Source organism: Prinia subflava, chromosome 3 (genome assembly GCF_021018805.1).
Source record: "Prinia subflava isolate CZ2003 ecotype Zambia chromosome 3, Cam_Psub_1.2, whole genome shotgun sequence".
Taxonomy (NCBI): Eukaryota; Metazoa; Chordata; class Aves; order Passeriformes; family Cisticolidae; genus Prinia; species Prinia subflava.
Window position 1 is genome coordinate 59,052,621 of NC_086249.1, and position 22,866 is coordinate 59,075,486.

Here is a 22,866-nt window from a genome sequence, read left to right on the forward strand (position 1 = left end):
TTGAGAGAGAAAATATGAAAAATACGTTTGCACCTTCGTTTTCAAATCCACACTCTTCTCTGATTTAACATAAAAGGATCTTATTAAAATTAGTTTAATGTCTTGGCCCTTTTATACAACTTTTGTCTTACACATCCCATCTTCTGTGGAATAGTGATGGAAAAAGAACCTTCATATACTGTATAATACTGTCTCTTTCAAGGAGATGTCCTCATTCAAGGAGCTGTGCCTTTCTTTTCTGTATTTCAGTGAAGAGGTTTACTGTATCCTGAGTGGCTTTACTTTTTATCTCTAATACTGAAAATAGAAATTTTTCTTTATGTATCAAGGGAGTTCACTGGCTGTTCTGAACAGACACTCTAAGACTACTCCATATTCTGTTACCATTGAGTTATTGAAAATATGAATTAATGCCACTGAAATCAAAAGATGTTTAGGAATATAAAACTGACATGAATCAGCTCAGGAACAAACTCGTGTCTGTAAGCTCAAATCATGTGCTTGGTTCAGATGTAATACTTACCCAGAAGTAATATTTAAACTGCATCAGGATTCAGGAACAGATTCTGACATTTTAATACTCATGTTGAGAGCTTCTGTGTTGATCACTGATTCCAGGGTGAATATATAGCTGTAGAGAATCAGTGCATTGAACACATTATCTTTTAAATTCTGTTTTCATGTAACTCTTGCTTTGCCCTGGTGTCAGAGCCCAGAGGCATTACTGTAGAGCCCAGGTCAGAATTACATGGACTGCCTCCAATAGTAAAATGGAACAAAATCAATAACAGCCCCCAGGAAGTTCAATAGCTAAAGGCTCCATCCTAGACTGTGTGTACACACTGTAATCAACTAGAGATTCTTTGGAGTATCTGAGATAAAAGTTTGGTCTGTAAGTTAGGCCATTAGTGGCGTAACTTTCATAGAAGTGAAATTACTTTGAGCTTTTCATCACATACATTTGTCAGTTGTAAACTTCATGATGTCGATCGCTTCCCTGGTTATAAAACATCTTCTGAAATCAAGTTTCTTAGGGGTCTTTGAAATGTAGCACCTGTGTTTGCAGTCATGCAGTAAGCATGTAAATGTACCATGAATTAGTGTGAATTGGTTGATTTCCTGGTGGAACCACAGATGAAGCTATTCATGGGGGAATATATGCACTCTCTTTAATGTGGGCCCAAAGTCCTACAGCAGTTAACTCTATGTTTGCATGAGTGTTTGCCTGCCCTTGCAGGGAGTGTCAGCTTCAACACCAGGAGAGACACAATATAGCTCTGTAATCTGAGAACTATGGCACACTGAAAATTGAGTCCCAGGCCTTCTGTCTGTGCGTGGCACCTATCAATAAGGTAGACACATACTTTCTGTTCTCTTTCATATGGTGATGAAGGGCAGCCGAGGGGCTCCTCTGTGCTGCTGCTGAGCCTGGAAATGATGAAGAAAAAGGCTAAACAACACCTTTGGAAGGAATGAGACAAGTTTGAAGTAAAAAGGTTGATCTGACAAGTACAAGTCTGATAGCTGAAACTATCACACTGCTTTGGTACTAAAAAAGCAGGGGAGGAGTAGGAGAAGGAAGATCAACTACTGCACTGCAGCAGTTTACCTGGGGCTGAGATCTCCCTTCTAATACGACCTAGTTTGTTCAACCTTAGCCAGCAGGAAGATAACAACAGATCTCAAATTATGTAGCATTTACAGGTATTTTAAAAAGTGTTGAATTAACAGAGTACCCGTTCCTCACCCATAGACTTCAAATGAACAATTTCTATTCCTTAACTCAGCAGTTCTTTAACTAGTTGTTCAAATATCTGCAGATGTCTTCTGCTCAAGACTCCATTAAGGACCAAATATCCCCTTTTTTACTGTTGGATTTCACTGAGGATATTTCTTCAAGTCTAGAATGAATCTTTAAAAACTACTTCATTGTAACACATGACAGAAGTAAGCCTGCATACCACAAGCGAGCACATTACTGACATTCAGTAATGACATTTGGTTCAGCAAATCTGGGACTGGGAGGCAGCTCCTAATACAAAGATAGTTAGAAAAAATATATCAAAGCTATACAGTCACTCTTAAATTTTTTTACAAAGTACATTATGGACTTAATAAATGCTGAGAGGTTCTACTGTTTGACTGAGGGAGATAAGTACAGCTTGAAAAATACTGGAGTAACATAATTTCTCCCAGAGTTGGAAATACTGAATTTCATCTCAATGTAATCCATTCATTGGTTTACAGACCTCCAGTTCTCCAGGGAGCATCACAAATTCTGATGATCTCCCTGAGTGCTGGATTTTGCATTTGAATCTCTGATTTAGCTGAAAGATGTATTAAGAAACCTCATGTAACCAGAGAGTTCCCTATTGACTACACATCTGAGGAAGCTCAGGAGCACAAGTTATTCCAGCAAGGATATGGAATAAATTACACTCAGTAATTTGCCTCTAGATCAGCCTTTCTCCACACAGTGGAATAATGTATTCATCTGGACAAGCAGGCCCCATTTCAGAGAGTGTTTTATGCATGGTATGTATTTTACAAGAGAGCAGAATAGATCAAATATTTGGCATAGAGACTTACTTTTACAATCCCTCAAGAAAATAGCACTTATTTCAATTTGTGCAGGTTTGCACTGTCAACTGAAAAATTCGTTTCTTAACTATGTCTGTGACACCAGTACTTGGATTAGTCACCTCTTTAATAATAACTTTTCAAAGAACTTTGACTTTAAAGATAAACCCTAGATTATTGCAGCTGGGAAGGATATTCAGATCTCAGGACTTAATCTATTATGGGTAAGACACAAAGACTTTGATAGTTTGGTTTAGGTAGACACGACTACCCTGACAGTTATGGATAAATGTTTGAATTTTAAAATACGTTGTTCTCTTACCACTTATACTCCTTCATGGTAAGATTTTTTTTTCCTTTTATCTCAGTGTTTTTCTGCCTGAATGATAGGCCTGGTTTCTTCAGTTCAGTAATGAGCCCAGAGTAGGAACAGAAAGCATTCCAGCTATCCCTTGCTGGTTATTCAGTGCTCCTGAAATCTTCCTATGTTTAAAAACTTAAAGGGTCCAGCACTACAGAGCATATACTGAATCCTGAAAATTTAAATATACTGGATAACATTCAGTGAGTCTGATGAAAACCCCAGATACTTGATGGCACAACAGAGAGATAAGAAGCAACTTCCCATTTCAAGGGATTCTGGCTATTTTAAGGGCAACATACTGCTATAGAAGATAAAAAAATTCTTTCAAGAATAGAAGGCAATGAAATAAGAAGTTCCCCAGGACCTTTCACAAACTGCAACCTTCAGTCTGGAAATTCACAGTTCTTATTTTGACAAAAGTCACTCTTTTTGTACTAGTATCGGTAAACCTTAACAGGGCAAGGGAGTGTCTTGGGTTATGTGACCAAAAAAAGTGTATTCTATTTCATCTGTTGAAAGCAGTTGGGAGATGGTTTCTTTTTCCTTTATCTCTTGATATTTTCCTTTATCTCACTGAACTCCAGGGATGAGGAGGGTGGATGCCTTCTGATAATAGGCCAGCTGTTCAAACCAGGTGGGTCAGTGTTCTTATCTCTTCCACCACTGTCCACCCTCGGGGGAATATCTTCTGTTACTGGGCCATTGAGGCTCACCAGTGACATGACACATTACACCAACCCATTGTGAGATGCTCTACCCAGTGAGGGGGGAGCCAGCCGTTCCTACCAAGATAAAAATTGAGATGTAGGAACATCAAGCATCCACTTTTCCACTGGCTTCTCAGAGGAAGACCAGACCCATCTCACCACCACTGGACTCTTTCTACAGGATCATCTCTACTCCAACAGAACCACATCTGTTTCTCCAGGAGGATTTATTTGGACTGTTTCCAATACCCTGACCAACGGCGTGTCAGGTGGTATCTCTAACTCTGTCAGGGTTTTCTAGGACTTTTGTTTGCTTGCTTGTTTGTTTTTTGTACTACTGCATTTGTATTTTTTAACATTCCTAGTAAAGAGCTGTTATTCCTATTCCCATATTTTAGCCTGAAAGCCCCTAATTTCAAAATTATAATAATTTGGAGGGAGCGGGTTTACTCTCCAAGGGAAGCTCTAACTTTCCCTGATGGATACCTGTCTTTCTAAACCAAGACAGGGAGACACATTCTGATTTCTATGCACAAATGTCATGTCCAGGCATCCTGTCAGGTGACGAGAAAATTAGTTCAGCTAAATCTCATCCTTCTGTTGAAAACCTGCTCAGTCTCCAAGGTTTGACCCTTCATCAATGCTGAATTGCTTGCCTGTGTTTCCAGGTTATCTCCATGCAATGTCAAAATACTGCAAACAGTGCTGTTCATACAGCATCTCTGGCAGCACCCAACCCACAAAACGCTTGAAATGTGGTGCAAAATTTTGTTCACTTGGCATGAGAATTTGTGCCCTCTCTCAGGCCTTCTCTAACCATATGTTCACATCATTCCTACTGACATTGGTGGGAATTGCGACAAGCCCAGAGGAGAAGCCTATCAAAAACAAATAGCATTGTATAGCTTATAAAATGTGCTTCAGTCAGAAAAGGAGGAACTTAGCTTGTTACTTCACATAAGTCAGGGAATTGGATAAAAGGGGGCTAAGAGAAATCTCTTACCTGGCTGAAATCTTGGTGTGAAGGAACTTGCAGCATGGATGAAGAATAGTTTCTGCTAAGTGTTGAATTCAAGCATTAGAAATGTCATGAAACACATAAATTATGTAAAACATATCTTTCTTTCTCTCTAAAGACCCTGTGAAGAGGCATAACTCCAGAAAGTGAGCTCAGATTATTTAGATTCTAAAATACATGTAGAAGTCTTCCTATTACAATATTTGGAACAGGGATGTTCACAACATCCATGCTTCATATTATCTGGAGATGATATTTCATTCTTACATTCTCTGAGTACTTCAGAACATTACCTTAACAAGTATATATATATATATATATATATATATATATATATAATTTTTTTGTAAGAGAAAGATTTATTCTGCAAATAGAAATTGCTCTGATAAATTTAAATAAATGTATTTCAGTGGTCTCTATATATGGATGCTATGTTAACAAAATATCTGTTAATGGATTTAATCACTTTTGTTAGAGACCTTTAGAATATTAGATGAATTAACATAAGTGTATAGAATTCCTTTGATTTATCAGAATCTTCAAATGCTACTCTTACGTATTCATATATGTGAATGAATTTCAACCCTTAAAAATATTATGTTATACTTTATACATACATCGGCTGGGTTAGATAAAATACTTTCTAATATTTAAAGCTGAAGTTAATAGGTAAAATATAAATTTTATTTTTTAGTTCTATCATTGTGAACAATTAGTTTATTTATTCTACATTTTTTTCCTCCATCAGTAAAAAAGCATCTTAGAAAAATGTAAAGTACAACACAGGAAAAAAAAAACCAGTATGGAAAAGAGAAAAAGTACAATTTTTTTATCAAAATAGGTCATACCTACTCAGCTTGAGCAGTTTCTTTTCCCATGTCATGTGGAACATAAATGTATATGTATGCATATTGCTAACAAAAAGTCAATTATTTTGAAACACTAATAAGAAAATTTGGTTGGACTGTTAATAAAATGAATTTTTGACTAATGACTGAGAAGCATGTTTCAACTCCCTATGTGGATGTGATTTCATTAAAATGTTGTAGAGTTTTTCTGAAACTTCTTCCTTGTAAAGCCCAAGAATCAATCAGGATCCATTGAAAACTTTAAGTTACCAATTAATAATGGCAGAAATTTGTTCTTTTCTTTGTGGACTAGAATGAGGGTCTGGAGAGGGCATTTACAGATTTAAAAAGAATACCTGCTTCATAAGATACCGTTTTCCATAGGAACTTCTCCAACCATTTCGTTTTGAAACTTGAAAAATATTGATGTTTTTATTTGAAAATTCTTCCCTGACAGAAAATTTGTCATATCTCTTGAAAAATTATAATGGATATTAACTTTCAGTATCAAAAATGTATATTGAATGTTGCATCTGAATTTGTCTGTCTTCAGATTCTTTTAACCTTCTCTTTGATCAGCTGGAAATACAAGTCTCCCTGAGTTGTACACCATCTTTAAAGTGAATTTCGGCTTTGTAAGTGTACCCAGAGCCTTTTTCTGTTGTTGGTTTTCTGGTAGAGAAAAAGAGGATTTGGCTCAGAATTTTTGGAAAGATGTGTTCATTAGAAGCTATTGTTGTCCCTTCTCAGCCTCTCTTCAGATATCATGCTGCTTTTCTCTGAACTGCCAGACTACATCTTTTTGCTCTGTGAGCCACAGTAATATCATATGGCTATCACAGTTGTAATCCAACACTCCTCTTCAATCCCATTTTCTTTCCACAGGTAATTCTAACTCCCCTATCGTAATTACTCAGTCTTTTCTTTACTGTGTTTTTGTTCAACTCACTTTGGACAAAATTTCCTCTCCTGAGCTTCTTGCTCCAGCACCGCTGTCTGTGCAAGCTGTTGGTTTTAACCCCACCCCTTTGTCAGGTCTATGAAATCTCCTCTCAGTTCATTTTCATGTTTTCCTGATTACAGTTTCCTTATCTTGCCAGCACAAGTATCTGTCAATGCACCCCTTGGCTAAGTAGGTTTCATTTACGCAAATTTTGCTCAGCTCCTCTCCCTGGCAGAGCTGAAGGACTTCATGTTCTAAAGCAGTGGCACCATTGGAGCTTCTAAAGGAGTAGGCCACAAGTGTTTATTTTCTTGCAGACATATATTAGTGATGGTTTGTTTTATATAATAGCTTTTACTTTTAGAAATAGCTGAACAGTTTTTTATGAGTTGTATCCCAGAATTTTGTCCTGAAGATTTCAGGCCACTGTTAGAATGTGATTAATTTTTTAGGAACTGATAATAGTTCATTGTAACAGACAGAAATCATTTATGTTACTGTAGTGATATCAATTCTATCAATCCCCTAGTACATAAGCCCAAAGCACCAAAGTAGATTATATATCATCCCAATCAGAAACACTTAAGCCATATGCTTTAAAGACCCATCTGACTCATGAGAGGATTACAAGAACTGTTGGCAATGTTTAGTTTCATCATCAATTACATACATTTTTGTCCAGTCTCCAGCAAGAGAGTGTAGCTGCTTTGTGAAAATGTAAAGCTTGACCTTTCTTAAGCATCTGGGGTAAAATAATTTAAATGTCTGAGATTCATAATATGTCTAGCATGGGATTCTTTGCTTCTAACTTAAACCACTAAAAAAGATGTCTAGTGTAAGCTAATATTAAAACATCCATCAGTAATCGGCAGAGAGAGACAGCATCTAGTAATTCTTCCTGTTTACCCTAGACACCTACCTGAGGTAGGATCAGGTCACCCTCTAGCAAACTCTACATTCAATCCACCAACTGCAGATGTATCCCACATAAGACTAAATGCCTACATTACGAGAGCTAATAAAGTGAGATGAATCATACTCTGAGAATATAAGAGGATAGATTTATGTTTATTCTTTATTGAAAGAGACTTTTTATAACACTGAGATATCTCTTTGATTTGTGACAATTACTATAGTTTTAAATCGTATATTCTGAGGCAATTTCTGTATTAAAAGATATGTTATTCTGATGCTATAATTTAACAAAGGTATTTCATTTGCAAATGTTCTTTATAAAGGTACACAATTTCTCCCACCAAGGAATTCATATCTGCTAGATATTCAGCAGTAAAACTGCTGGGACTGAGGAAGTGGCATTTAGCTGGAAGAAATGAAATGTTGAGTATGCAAATGGGTCATGGATGTTCATTTGTTCTGAGCCTTGCAGGAAGCATGTCTTTATTCAATACTGCACATACTTGGGAATGACCCAGAATATAATATTTGTGCTTTTACTCATCTGTGCAAGTTAGGATTTCACCAAAGCATCAGAGAGACAGAGGAATAATAGCAGATTATCACAAAATTATTGGGAAAACACTCTATCTTGACAATTCAGGGACATTTGGGGTTGTTTTATCATGCTAGCAACCTGTAGCTATGAAAAATGCGTTCATTTGTTCTCAATATTTAGGCATGTGAGATTAGTCTTGTAAAGCTGCAAGAGTCCTTAAAAGTAAGGAAGAGACTAAAGTGGTAGAACTGTGTGGGTGGTTGCCCTCTCTCTTTAAAGATTTGCAGATTTGCAGTCTGATTCACTGAGAGCGAGTATCTAGGGGGGGAAAAAGCACTCAAGTTCTACACTAGTATTAATTTAAAAATAGCTGTACAGCATTTCATATGAGGTATTCATCTATCTCTCCCTTAGTTTTAGATGTTCACTATCATTTAAACCATTGACACTGATATGTACACAAACACAAAACCTAATTTGAAATATGTCATGTCAAATGTTTCTGTTTACAGATAGACATAATTCAACCAAAAGGATATTTTTGTTACTTTGGAAAATGCTTACAAATTTCAGTATGCAGGTTTCTGCTGTTATCACAATATAGACTGCTATATTTTTACATTACAGCACAGATCAACAGGCACATTCTTGAATGCAGTCTCGTGAAATCGGATATTTAAATTTATTTCAATATTTTGAAGTTAATTACAATTTTTCTGTGCCCTGTTTTCTTGCCTAACTTGCGTTTTGATGGGCACAGACAAGTCCTAAGCTCCAGAGAACTGTTCAAATGATTCTAACCATTCATTTTAGGAAAGGAAACTGGTTGTCAGTAGGCAAATGAAGAGGGCTGTTGGCATGGGATAATGATGGCTGCTGAAGGACCCCAGATCAGAGGTAACAACTGAAAATCACATAAATACATAACAATTGGCCTCACTAGCTGGAATGAATGAAAATGATTAAAACCATTTCTGCCCCAACTGCTCTTGATAGTTATATCTAATTCACCATGGAATACACTTTCTAGCTTGTTTTAGTGAAACAAAAATGTTCATTTCAAAGAAATAAGCATTTCAAGTTTCAGAAATAATATATAAAGTAGCCATTTATTCCTCTAGTTGCCTAGACTTTTGAACAGGTATTGGACAAGAAATCATTTAAGAGACATCTAAGTGCCAAAGTATATTGCAAAGCTCAACAAACATCAGAACTCCCAAAATGCTGACTACAGAGCTACTGAAAAATTGTTATTAAAGATGCAGAGTAATCCTACTTTGTTAGAGGTGTAGATGAAGAGCAGATATGTCACAAAGACAGAACCAATCTCTCATCTTATGAGACATGCTATTTTCCTCAGGTCCTAGCTGAGAAATTTTGCTAGGCTGAGAAGCATCGTGGATACCTATGCATAAAGAAGAATACTTTCTTTCTTCAGTATCAGCTGATCACATCAGCACTTATTGTCATGGAGATACAAGTAATGAATTAAAAGGCCATTTTTTTCAAGAGAAATACATTGATATTGTGGGTTTCAGAAACAAGTCTGGAAATTGACACGTTCCAGTGCAAACAGGTGTAAAATGTCAAAGTACATAACAATATGTTTTTTTATATTTTAAGCCATTATTCCTTTTAAAGCAGAAGTCAGGCCACAAGCAGATGGAGGGTCTTGGTCATTACATATTTTCACAGGTGAATTTCATCTGCTGAAGACAAACATGGGTTTTCAAGGAAAGATGATGTGTATCTTTTCTTGGGAATTAATAGAACAATGGATTCAGGGTTGTTATTGATATTTCAATTCGGATAGGTATTTCCATCAGTTATGTTTTGTAAGAATATCATACCAATTAATCCTAGTGTTTGACTGTGCGAAAACTACTAGTTCCTGTAAGTACAATATTATAGAAAGTGTACTTTTGAAAGAGGCAACATCAAGATTTTCTCTCAATAGTTAACTGCAGATACTGTTAAATCATTTTGGAGCAGGTATATTTTCATGAGAAAATGCAAGTCCGTGAATTGTGTGCTCCTGCAGTTTGGTAGTGCAAAATGAGGGAAGATCCCATTTTGGCTTTCCAGTACTTTTTACATGGGCAGATAGTGATAGGAAAACGGGGAATGGTTTTAAACTAGACAAGGAGAATTTTAGATTAGATGTGAGGAAGAAATTCTTTAACCAGAGGATGGTGAGGTTGCCTAGAGAAGTTCTGGATGCTCCATTCCTGGCAGTGTTCAAGGCCTGATTGGATGGAGTACTGAGCAGCCTCATCTACTGGGTGGCACGCCTGCTCATAGCAGGGGGAACTAGATGATCTTTAAGATCCCTTCCAACCCAAGCCTTTCTATGATTCAGTGATTCTACTGATTATTTCTACCCGTGACAAGAAATGACTGTACCATAGCATGGTCTCAAAGGCAGTGTCTGTATAAACAGTTAAGAGTTCATACTCTGTTATCTGTGGATAAGTCTCTTTTCTCAGTTCTGCATGGCAGAGCCCTTCACATTGTTTAGCCTCTAACTCAGCATGTGTGCACAGGTTTAACATTAAGCATACCTTGAGACGTATTTCGACCCTCAGTCAATTAAGAATTGCATACAACTCATTTGCTAAGTCAAGCATGGGCTGAAGTGCTTTGCCAAGCTGGGATCTAAGTATCTAGAGTGAGAAAAGATGTTTTCGGAAAGTTCTTCAAGGTAAGAGGGGAGAAATAACATGACAGTTTTTTCACATATGATACAACTGCTAAACTTGGCTTCCTGCTGATTTTCCTATACCTCTTCTTTCCTAAAACGAATCCTTACTTCCCACTTTTTCCCATCACCCATTTTGCTTTCTAAAACTTCCAGTTTCCCTGTTTGCAGCCTCTGCTCTCACAGTCTTGCACCCACATTCCTCTTACACACATGCTCCACAGCTCTTCCCTCTTACCCAGAAGGAAGGCAGCACAGTGCTGGGATGTTTAGGGTATGGCTGAGTAGACCGGCCAAACCACATCCTAGCTGAGCAGATCACCCCTGAATTCAGAGGGCTTTGACTGGAATCTCTTTCTAGCACAGATCTTGTCCCTTCTTTATAGTTACCCATTAACATGTCACTGTTGCTGCTAAACTGTCTGTCACTAAATCAATAAGTAGCATAACAGCAGTAGAAGATAAAAAACTTAACAGGACTGGAAGGCTACTAGGATGTAAGATGCCATATTTACTTAAAGGCATGAGACTGAAAAATTGCTTATAGAAACTATTTATTTCTTAGTTACTGCCACAAAAATTAAACTTTTATTACTTTTTTGGACTTGTCAATACCAAGCTTGAATAAAACATGACAGTGATGCAGTGGACAAAGATAAATACTGTCCTGTGAAAAACTGGAAAAGTTGCCTGGGAGACTTAGTGAGATGAACTTACCCTGATTCTCCATAGGTTTCCTGACACCACTCAGTTTTAGTGCACTTTAATTAATCACTGAAATTAAACACTGACACATGCCTACTACATCCATGGTGCATCAATCTTGGTTGTTTCCTCCTCACTTGGTATTATGTGAAGACTCTCTCACAGCCTATTGTATCACCACTTGCGTGGACTTTGGGTTAGTTCTCATTTCAAAAAAAACAGGTGCAAAGCATACGTCAAAGGTATTTTTAAGTATAGATAAACAATATATTTTTGATAAAAATAAATTATTAAATTTTTTAAAAATTAAAACATCTCCCATAAGGGGATAGCATATCTTCAGGATTTACCTGAATGATATGTTAAAACTGTGATACACTTAAGAGGCAAGGATTAATATGGGAAAAAAAAATCTATGTAAATAGCTGCTCAGGCTGCATCAACTATGCATATCCAGAAAGTGGTGTACAAGTCCAAAACTGCTATCCTGATTGATTTTATAGATTACATTTCATAACCACCTGTAAAAGATAATTCATGACTTCAAAAAAAAAAAAAAAGGAAATAAAAATGCATATATTTACTGTCTGGTTTGCAGTACAGACTATAATAACAAACAAAATACAGACAAAATAATTAAGATGTGCAGTTTGTGTTTTACTCTAGGGTTATCACTCTCATCTGTGTGGCAACTGAATTGACAGGGATTTGTTTGGTGTGGGGATTTGTTTGGTCTGGTACTGAGGTAGCAGGTGTCCTGCAGTAGGTATCTTTGCATCACCAGAAAAGTGGACAAGGGAGCTTTCTTCATCTGTCTTTTCCCCAGAGTCTAGCAAATTAATTTTAAACCCTTAGGAATCAAACCCCACCTTTCAGTCTCATCAGTCAACACCAAGCAAGATGGTTGCTCTCACTGTATGGCTGAGTGGATGCTGAAAGTCCAACAGCAAGCCTTCTTCCCTACAGGTTTTGTTCTACTTTCCTCCACTTTGGTGATCTTGGCTCCTCTTTTTCAGTTCAAGTTCCATTAATTCATTCTCTTTTCTTGGCTCACTGCCAACATACACAGTATCCTTTTTTTTTCTTGAACCATATTGAATGTCTCTTGTCAAGCTCCACTGCAAATTTGTCCTTTCCTCTTCAATGCCTTCCTAGAGACCTTGCAATACCTTAACTGAATTCCCCAGCCCATGGTCCCACGTGACTTTTCACCAGTTTTAATCTATATCTCAAATCTCCCCCTTTTCCTGCCTTTACTTCTGCTTCTGCTAGAATTTTGCTCTGCTTCCAAGAAATCATAAGCAACAAAAGTCATTGACCTTCATTCCTCATCTTGGCGCACATTACCATTTTCATCCTTCTTTCACAGAGGTTGCACTCTTTTCTGTGATGGACATTGACATTTCTCTTTTGCTCCCTCCTCCAAACTCCATCCTCATGCCCCTGTTCTACTCCAGCTCCTCACATCCTTTGTTCCCATAGACAGCCTTTCTTACTCTTCTCCTTACCTTCACATCCTATTTTGACTTTCCCTTCATGGTCCAATATGCTTTAGATGCTTTAATCTTAGAATATATCACCTTTGACCTTTTGTTCCTCTCCAAGTGCAGCCTTAACTCCCTGCTCTATTTCATTGTAAATTCATCAAATAACTTGTTTACAATGAGAATTGGTAATTCTTCTCCTCTCTTTTCAACCCATACCCTCTCCAACACAGCCTTTTTCCTCCTGCCCTATGTGGAAACTGTTCTTGTCCATTTCACCCTCAAACCCTCTTCCTGGCCATTCTTGTTCACTCTCTTTGGCATGTCTACCATCTTTTACTCAGCTATCTGACCTTTTCTTTATATAAGATTCCCTTCTCAGGATATTGTCTTCTACTAGTCTTCCTTTTTCTTCATGTTTTTGTCACATCCTGTATAAATCCATATCAAATTTCTTTCCCACACAGGAAGGACTTATGAAATGGCTCTTCTTCCTTTAGATTTATATTATTCATATACAAAAATGAAGTGCAAAGGTGTTCAAACACATACCTTCTTTAACTTAGACCACCTTTTTCACTTTGCAAGAAACTGTTTAATGCACTTCTAGTTGCTTGTCAACTCCTAGCTTCTTTGCAAGTTAAAAAGGCTGAGACAGGTCCTTAATTCTTTTCTGACACATCCTAATAACACTTTTCTGGATCACTGGATCACAGTTTCCTCTTCATTCAGCTGAAGCATATTACAAAAAAAAATGATAAATAACACATATTGTAGACCCAATCCAAACATTGCCTAAGTTTTCTAAGACTTTTAGCAAAGCCTTTTGAGGATTAATTTGTCTGCATCCTCTCACTCAGTTATTCCCTTCATACACACAAATACTCTCACACAGATCAAGTCCTTCATTACCTTCTATCTAGCTTACTGTAGTACTGTAGTACCATTTTCTCCACCATTAATAAACATTGTTGTTGCTGTAGGATTGCTGTAGCAAAGACCATCTGCCAGCTCATTACTTTCATAATATTTTCTTTCCTTCTCCTCATCTCTTTTCTTGCTTGACACAATAGATGTAACAGCAACCTGTGAATACTCTTCAACCTTTCCATATTTTGCTTTTTTCAATTTTCTATTGATTATTGGCTGCACAGACAGTATCAGGACTTGTTGTCCTTTTGTTCCATTTTCAAACAAACTTTTTTTTCTCCCATGCTGTCCTTCATGGTTACCTGAACAACTGCAAATACAACTTTTCCTTTCCTAATTCTCCATACAGCTTTTCCATTACTAATTCTCCATTCCAGATTCCACCTCTTTTGTGTAAAAAAAAAAATCTTGAGAATGTATTTTAGCACTTCATTACTATGAATACCATCCTGTTTTTAAAAATAAGCATTTAGCTGATAGGCATAGCTGTATTCCTCCATGTCCATCTACCTGTAAGGATACACTGTTTTCTGTTTTATGGTAAAATTGTATGCTCTTTAGGGCAAGGACCAGCTTTCTCCTGTGTGTTTGCACATTGCTTAATGCAATGATGTCCTGGTTCACGACTCCTACATGGACAAGTAAATAATAATGATAATATCTCCACTCTTCTTTCTACAGAGCTCACCCACAGAGCTGACGGCTTAAATGAAACCCAGGGTGATTAATAATGCATTCTTTTACTGACTCTTACACGTTATTATTCTTGTCACCTGTCAGGATCCACTTTGAGGGAAATCTGTTTTTTTCTGATGAAAAAAGGAGTGGAAAAAAAAGACAATTTCTTTTGTCCATTTCTTTTGAAAAAAAAAATCTAAAAATGGGTGACTCATAGTGACAGTCATGGAAGAATTAACCCCCTCACTTGGAAAGTAGCCCCATAAATTGCCATAGTTTTGAGGGATTGTCACAATAATCCCCAAATATTATGTTAGAAATACAACTTTCAGCCTTATTCCAGTACTAATTAGGGCTTATTACTGCATGGACATTTGCCTGCTGACAACTAAACCAAATGACCAGCAATCCATTTCACATAGGCTGCTGAACCATAAGCAGAAGACAATGAATTTTGGTTCTACCAACCCGTGCCAAATTTGAAGCAATGACCTAGACATGAGAAATTCAACATCTCATCGTTCCCCTGAGTGAAACAGTTCTCGAATCATAGCATGAAAAGCAGGAAAAAACCAGGCCTTCCTGGTGTGAGTTAATGGTCTGCACGGACTTTGAATTTCAAATCTTTTTCTCAATCATTAATTTAGTTCAACTTAAGTAGACTTTAAAGTCTTTAAATTAGATGACTGAAAATCTCAATAACCAAAATAAAAAGATGTAAAAACAATTTCAAAAAGAAGGGAGGAGAGTTGCTACCTCTTGCTCCTGTACACCCATCCCCCTTCCACTTTCCTTTGTCACAACAAGCCCAATGAGGGAGATCAGATTAAATATGATTGCCTACTATTCTGCCTAGCTGACAGCTCACCTATGGTGCTTTCAAAAATAAATGTTGTGGCTGGGTTTGTACAAGCTTCAAATGTCTATTTGACCTTTTTGTGTTTTATTTGGTTTTGTCGATTTTTCCTTTAATACTCTAAAGTTTTTTAACGGAGGAAAATTGCCAGCATAGTTAACTACACAAATGGACCCATTTGCATATGGATGCTTTTGAGATCCTCAGCCTGATCTTCTCTATCAGTGGACTGATAGAAAAGTTATTGATGGATTGCGATGAAAAACTGCACATTTCAGCTCTTAATAAATGGGTCTTAGAAAAAAAAAAAAAGCTGCCAACTGGTACCACAGAAATGATAGCTAAAGAATAAACATAATGCAATCTAATTCATTCTCACTAAAATTTTAGACCTTTTGCTATAATTCTTTATGTAAAATTCTCAATTTTTCCTTGACCGTTAATACTGATAATTATATCTGTATTTCTTAAGAATATTATGAGTTGCCATTTCTGCATAGTAGCAGATTGAATTTATTCACCTTACGGATATATTATTATCACAGATAATAACTGCAGCATGATAATTATCATTAATTATTCATTTGGATTAAGAGGCAAATAGGCTTGCATTCAAGGGTCTTCCAGAGCAGTGTTCATTGTTCCAGGGCCCTGTGTGCCAGTGTGACTAATTCGTACTCCTTTCAGTGCTACTGTTGACATCTGACCGGTCCCATATGTATTTATTTCAAAATATTATAAAACGAGTAAGTGCATCATTTCAGGACATAACCACTAAAATAGACATATGGTTCTTTTCGGCGCTCTGAGTGAGAATACGCAATTTTCTATTAGAGGAGATGCTCACAGAGTATCATTTCAATAGATCTGTATGTATGCCCTATCTTTGCCTTCCTGTGCCATCCTACTTAAGCTTATATAAGCCAATATATTTACATAATAGCTTTTAGCACAAATAATAACAAGTGAGGCTGTATAATTTGTCGTTCACTGAACATAGTATTTAGTCAAACTGATTTTAATCCATTCTGAAGCTGAACTAGGTTTAATGTACAAGGATCTTCTAGTGCAAGGTTAGAAAAATCCAAGGGAGGAAAAATATTAGTAAGGAGGGGGGTATGGCTGATGAAAAAGGGACAATAAATAATATAAATGCTAATTCCTTTTCGTGGCTTTCACCCAATACTTATTAGCAAACCTCTCTCTCTCATTCCCTCTCTAATCTTTGCTTCATATCTAAAAAAATGTCTTGAAGGTAGTAACATGATCATCTGAGGACCAACATGACAGCTCCAATATTCACAGAGTGATAAATGTCAGTCTGGCTTTTATAGCTCTGAGGCTGCACTTATATATGCCCTCTGTGACTTACCATCTTTGCCTCCACAGATGATTCCTTTTTATTGTTAATATGTCAGCACGGCTCCAGTGATATTCAATATGAATTGCTCTGTAATAGTCTGGAACCCTCCTTCTCTAACCAGTTTTAGTTTGTTCCACTGTTTCCAGGCTTAATTTTAAGGTCACGTCCCTAGTGTTCTGCAACAAAAGCAGCAGATTCCATGTGGAGCAGTATGCGTTTTATCAGATGTAAACACAGGACAAGGAAAGAAGATGCAGAGACAGCAAAAGGAAATAGTGAAATTTAATCAATGCTGATGAAATATATTATGAGCATGTCAGGTAAAGACTGAAAATTTTAGCAGGAAAAAAAGACACCACCAGGGAAGGTTTTTATCCTAGGAGTGATCCCTTTGTGCGCTCACATGCATCACCAGTATGTTATTGGCAGGGAGAGGTATGTGAGGTGGAGAAGCAGAAAAGTAGTTATGTCAAAAGTGAAAATAGACAAAATATGCTTGCAGTTGTACCCTTCAAAATATGCACCAAGAAAACACTTAGAAAATAGAAAGAAAGAGAGAGGACAGCAGCTTCCCAGCCTGCCTGTATTAGAGTGACTGGATAGAGACACATCCATTGTAAAACTGACAGTGAGTGAAGTCTTCAGGCAGAACTGAAAAGCAGGGGAGAGGAAAAGAGCTGCTTGCTTAGAGGAGGGTAATGCAAGCTGGGGGCATAGGGTGAGCAGTCTGCAGAAAAAGGTCTACTATTTGTATTTTGGAAACATCTAAAGACCAGCAACCAGAGTGGAGACATTGTCCAAATGTTTCATGAGTCCCGGTACTGCAGAAGAGTTCCTCTTCCAGCTACCAAGTAAAAGAGGTCAAATGACATTAGTACATGAGGGCATTACTGATATGTTGAATTGGCGGAAAACAAATTGCATTTTACGAATGAAGGGAATGGGATCTTGATATCTGCATTTAGCAAAGTTGTGATATTCAAGATTTTTTTTCCAAACACCTGTTCATTCATAGAGTAGAAAATAATAGGGAAGATTTTATTAATTGTTGACAACTTTTTGGGGACCTAGGGCTAAGCCTGGACAACAAATGGGGCACAAAATTACTTAGTACTAATTCTAAAGTGCAATACTATGCAGCAATACACGACAATACCACTTTAGTAAAAATTGTGCTCCTGATGTCTGCAGAAATCTTCCAGAAGATGTCAATAGCAGCAGTCTGAAGTGTAGCTTCTTTCAGTATAACTTGTGGAGCTTGGTGTTGAATACCAGCCAATAACAGAAGGAAAATAATGTTTTTCTTGAAGCCTCTTATTCTGTACGGAACTTTTAAGCCATAATGGTATGATCTTGGAAGAAGTGTGTGATTTTAGTTCATTAAGTGACTTCATTCTTATAAATAAAGCAGCAGCAGTTTTTAGCGTTCAAGTTTGTCAAGAATACACAGATGGGTGTGAAAACCTCAGTCTCTTTCTCTCATGTATTTTTTGGTTATAATTCGTTGTTTGTTACAAAAATAGCTGAGTCCCTGTAGTTCTTTCCTACAATGACCCAAATTTATGCATCTTTCCTTCAGAGGGGTCTACTAAGTCAGAATGGTGGCATTACGAATAAGTAAGTTTTCAAATGTCCATCATCATTGAAGGCTGTCTCTACTGCAGAGGATTTTAAGATTTTTTGCCATTATTTACTTAATTTTAAATCCCTTTTGAAAAGCAAGAAAAGATAACTGTGTCTTTTACACTGAATTCCTCATCAGCATCTTGCAGAAAACAAAATATTTTGTGCTTTAAGAAGAAAAGACGTTTTTGTCCCAATTATTAAAACCTAGATAATTTCATTCCTTAAAAGAGTGAATAGCTAAACTAGAGTTCTGAATGGAATCAGTTCGTTATCTTAATTAGCAAGTTCTAGAATAAGTTTTATAAAATCAATTAATTTTTCATCTGTTAGAATGTCAGAGCATTTTACTCTGGGATTCTGAGAAGTCTGGTAGTACTACTATGTAACCCTCCTCAAAACAGGAGTGATGTTATTTCCAAGGTTGGCATAAATGTCATAATTACATACAGTATTTGTATGAGAAAACAAAGTAGATCAAAGAGGGTGACAGAGAAGAGACAAACAGCCACAGCAACAGAGATTTCATGCTTAGAAAAGGAGCCAAAATAAACTATATTTGATCTCTGTTAACACATAATTTCACCACAAATAATCTCTGGCTCTTGTGTATTACTGCTAATCCTCCTCAGGTACTGGGCTGTCTGCAAAAGCCACTTCTGTCTGATGCTGTCATCATTCTGTTCCGCTGCTGCAGCACTGAACGTGTGGCAGGCAAATGCACTCTTGATCTGTCTGAGGATAATTTTAGTCATATCTAAGTTGGCAGGACATGAGTGAACTAGAACAGATGAATAACAAACTGGGAGTGACTGGACATAATTGAATATGGAATTCTCCACATCAGCAAGCAGAGAACAAAAAAAAAAGTAGCCAAAAGCTGACTATATCCCAAAGTTACAAATACTGACATTTTGAGAAGTCATCTGCACAAGACTGCATCATAATGTTATTATATTTTTTTCTCCTTATTTTCTGATCAAGCCCATTAGAAGAGGCTTCTTGACTGTTAGGTTAGGTTGGGTTTTTTTTCAATTTATTTATGGAAAGATATTTTTACAGGCTAACCCAGTTAAGCTTGACAGCTTGTTTACAATAGGACCCAGAAGACACATTACTCTATGCACAACAGTATAAATATACATTTGAGATGCACACTTATGCTCATAATATTTGTTAAATGCCTGAAGTGCTCAGTGATCATCTATTCAGAATGATCTAACTCTATTTAAATATTATGAAGGTGGAGAGATTGTTTAGCTTGTTAGGATGAGAATGACACATTATCATAATTTGCATAGAGTATTTTAGAAAAATTGCATAACATAGTTACTTTCTTAAAAGTTAATAGCAATCTGATACAAAAGGTTTAAACTTCATCACAAAGTCAGAACAGCATTTTATCTCTGTTTGCATATTTACAATTTGGACAACCAGACTGCCTCGAATTGAAATTAAATTAGGTAATTGGCCTTTTCCTTAACTGAATCTATATCTACCTTATAGATTAGTGTGGATGAATAGGAATGGATTTAGAGATTAAAACAGTTCTTGCTGAGAACCTGAAATTCACTTCATATTCACCATGGGAAAGGGGCTTGCACTGGTCCTGGATGTACAATACAAAAGCTACTCTGAGTTTCTTCTGTCTGGGAGAATCTCATGTGTAGCCCATGGCTGCTTGGAGATACGGATCTAACCACCTGGAAATCACTCCAAAAGAGTTCCCCTGAGTGTGGCAAAAGGGCTGACAGAAACCAGGACTCCGAGTAATGAATGACATCTTTCAGTAAAACTATACTCCCAAATCCAAAAATAGTCAATACAGATAAATAAATGCTCAGACAGTCTGCTCGCCATCTGGAAGTTCAGGAGAGATCTGAAAGCAGTATTTTGTATTTTCCTACACCAAATCAAGATGTCCTTTAAAAAAAAATTAAAACTATAGTTATTTGTTAACATTTCACAGGTGAATCTGCTGCCCCATTCAGGTTATTAACACTGTGAAACACTGAAACACTGAGAAGCAGCTGCAAAATGCATTGCTTCTTGGCCTTGTGTGCTGCTGCCTTAGAATACAGCAGTGGAGAAAATATCTCAAAGTTTGTTCTGTAATTAAAAAAGGATTGTCCATTGCCAGAACACAGAGCTGTGCTGGAAGTTCATTTTTCTCCATCTGTGCAGCATGAAACTTTAATTGTGAAACAGCTTTAAAACGTCCTGTGGCATAACCTGAAAGGAAATGAGCTGAAGTGTGGGATGGAGAGCATTTACACATAACTTTAGAATCTGCCCCTAGCCTTCAAGAATGATGGCTGCATTAGAGATGATAGGTTAGAAAAAGCTGTTCGTCAGTCCTCCTCATATTTCCTGATCAAACTTCAGTTCCCACTTCTTTTCAGAAGAATACTTCTCTTTCCAAACTATTTGGTAGTGCTTCTGCTATTCCTATGGCTGTTTAGTTCCCTTTATCCTCAGGACTGACTGTTGTTTAATATAATGAAGCAGAAAAATCCCAAGGGATTTGTTTTGGGGGTCAAGTTCTCAGTGCACAACTACTCCACCTATTTTATCATGGTTTGCAGTCCTCTCTTTTGTATTCACTTTCTGCCAATATTTATGGATTTAATGCAGCCTGGCAAAAATATATCAAAGAATAGACTTGCATGGTACTTACCTGAATATTCATGGAAGAGGAATTTAAGGGTAGCACAGCTTTGAAATTCAGAGCTTTACATACTCGTCCTGTCAGAGAAAAAAATATTGTGTTGAATCACAATGAACTCAGGCTTCAATTAATAAAACCACCCAGTACTCAGGTGCGTAACCAGCTGGCTTGGTGTGTACAGGAGAATCTGCAGGTGCTCCTGAGCTGCACATTTCTGTGGAGGCACTCTAGAGGGCTCCCACATCTTCACAAAGTCCTGGAGCTCTGTACACAGACACACCTGTCAGCACCCACAACCAACTGCAGGATGTCTTGTGCCATGTTGAGACTCTCTCTGCTTAGGGATGAAGAGCAGGGTTCGAGTTCCACATTGCCACACCTGCTTTCTGTCCTAAAACGGTGCCTGTTCAGAGCACACTCAGCTGTTGCTGCAAAGCACTGAGCTCTGTAGTAGGCACGGACTGCAAGCCACCAGATTTTCTCAGGATATTGCGCATGATTTATCTAGCCACAAGTTTAGTTGTGTCTAAACAATCAGCACCCAAAGAATCCCTGGTTGTCTTGTATTATGAGAACATTCTTAGTGATGAGTTCATAATGTTTAAAAGTTCATTAGAAAATTCACTGAATAATTAAGGAAATAGTGATCTCTTTGTGGCTATTTCATGAGCAGAAAGAAAGGTTAAATTCATGGGATAAATTATTCATTGTGAGTTATTCACTCAGCTTTAATAGTTTGTAATTCTGTAAAGAGCTTTGCTTAAGAAATGCACTATATAAATCAATCAATAGCCCTAATAATATGCAAGAAGGATTTTCCCTTTTGTGATCTGCTTTTCAATAAATTGTACCCCCTTGACACTTCAACTACCATCATATGACCACTCTTCTGGGCTCCACTGCCTCAGCCTGTCTGTCACTGTGCCACAGCTGTGACATTCAGACACCCAGCCTCCTTCCTCCTCATTCCAGCTTAACTCATCTCACTTAAGGGTCTGTCAGTGTTTTCATGTACTTCTAGCTTCTCCTTTATATATTTATTTTGTTAAGAACTCAAGCAAACACAGTTGCACATAGTAGTTGCACGTACTCACACCTAACTAAACATTGTTTAGTTGCATCATCAGTGTTTTGGAAATGGAACATCGTAGCACAGGCTTCATGCTCCGAAATCATCTGTCTTCTCTGCAGCCATATGGTAGAGGTGTTGAAACAACCTGCATCTAAAACTCCTCCAAATTCTTATGTCTTGCCTGCGGTGCTTGAGGGGTTGATGGTTGGAGGAGATACAGCTAGGTCTGAGTAAAGCTGCAGCAATACGTGTGCTGGGTTTGCATTGATAGACATTTGGTGAGGAGAAGCCACCCCCAGAAGTGTTTTTCCTAAGAAAAGCTGTGACAAAACCAATCAGTGACTAGTTTTTGAATACTGATACTTGATAGACCACTAGAATGCTGAACACACCTCAGTGAACACATATGTTAAAAATCGGAAAAACCCTGAGAAGTTTCTTTATTCTTCTGTCCTGGGAAGAGGTGAGCCGGCCCTGCTGCACAGAGCTCAACCCACCACAACATGTTTCAGGGAATGGCATCTGCTTCAGAAAGTGTCTGGGTGATCTGTTGGCTTGTCCTGCCCACGTTGGAGTATTTGCTGTCACAGCCTTAGCCACCCCAAGCAGTATGCATTCAGTCAAGACTAAAGGGAGTGTGAGTATGCATGCACACACCAAATCACAGCGCAGCCATACCCTTAGGCACAAACAGTTTTACGGCTCTGGGCAGCCTATTTACTTCTGTCCTCTGCTCCAACCCTTGCTAATTCACAGGAGCCTGACACTACAGCTCCTGAAATGAATGTCAAAACTCCCATTAACTGGCGTGGGCAGAAGTCCAGCCCTTCTAACTTTCTATTAGTGTTTAATCCCTGTCAGATACAGATCCTTTAT